Source organism: Penaeus monodon, chromosome 5 (genome assembly GCF_015228065.2).
Source record: "Penaeus monodon isolate SGIC_2016 chromosome 5, NSTDA_Pmon_1, whole genome shotgun sequence".
Classification (NCBI taxonomy): Eukaryota; Metazoa; Arthropoda; class Malacostraca; order Decapoda; family Penaeidae; genus Penaeus; species Penaeus monodon.
The window spans coordinates 29,357,564-29,358,685 of record NC_051390.1 but is presented as its reverse complement, the minus strand read 5'-3'; positions in this window follow the sequence as shown (position 1 = coordinate 29,358,685).

The following is a 1,122-nucleotide window of genomic DNA, read 5'->3' as shown; positions in this document are numbered from 1 at the left end:
CTGCCAATCTTTTTAACAAATGCCTTCTCAACAATTATTTTGATACATAAAAAAATGGGATAGAAATTATCTTAAAAAAAAGAGAAAAAATACCGATCCATAAGCTTCATTTCAGTTATTTACAATCTGTTCACAAAAGACATCACAACTCGCACCTCTGACAGCCTAGAGAACAGGCAGGCTTCCGCAGTGGATTTTCAGCAACAGACCACAATCCACACGCTCATCCAAATAAGAGAAGAAATAAACAAATATAGGAAACCCCAGTGTATGGCATTCATTGATAATGAAAAGGCATTTGGTATATTGTAAAATATTGGAATATATACACGAAGATGGGACAGCAACCATCAAGCTCCACACAGACACTAATTAAAAAAGATGTGTTAGACATTTCTTTTTGAACAGGGCAATACCATCTCACCAAAACTTTTTACAGCTTGCCTTGAGGGTATCAGAATAGGAGACTAATGCCTAAACAATCGTTTAGGTATTAGTCAATTCGCAGAGATACATGTACAAGGCGAGTGCTAGAGGCAGTGGACAAATATATATACCTAGGGCAACTCATACAGACAAGCACATCTAGTGAAAAATTAAGCGACTGGAGTTGGAGCGCCTATGGCAGACACAGTAGCATACTAAGAGGCTCCTTGCCATTATGTTTAAAAAGAAAAGTCTTTAACCAATGCATCCTCCCAGTTATAACCTATGGATCAGAAACATGTATTACAAACAAATTCCTGGAGAGAAAACTAATAAATAGAAAGGTTGATGCTGGAATTAGCCTAAGAGATCAGGTGAGAGCAACATGGATCAGAGAACAGACAAGTGGAAGATATACTTGTGGGCATCAAAAAGAAAAAATGGCAATGGGCAGGTCATATATGTCAGAGACAGGACGACAGATGGACAAAGAAAGTAACAGACTGGGCTATAGATAAAGAGGTTAAGGGCCAGACCGATGAAAATATAGCGTCACGAAATAACGAAATTTAGTGGCCAAGACTGGAAACAAAAAAAATGCAAGACAAAGTTGGAAAAGATTGGGATGCTGATGCTGATGATATATATATATATATATATATATATATATATATATATATATATATATATATATAT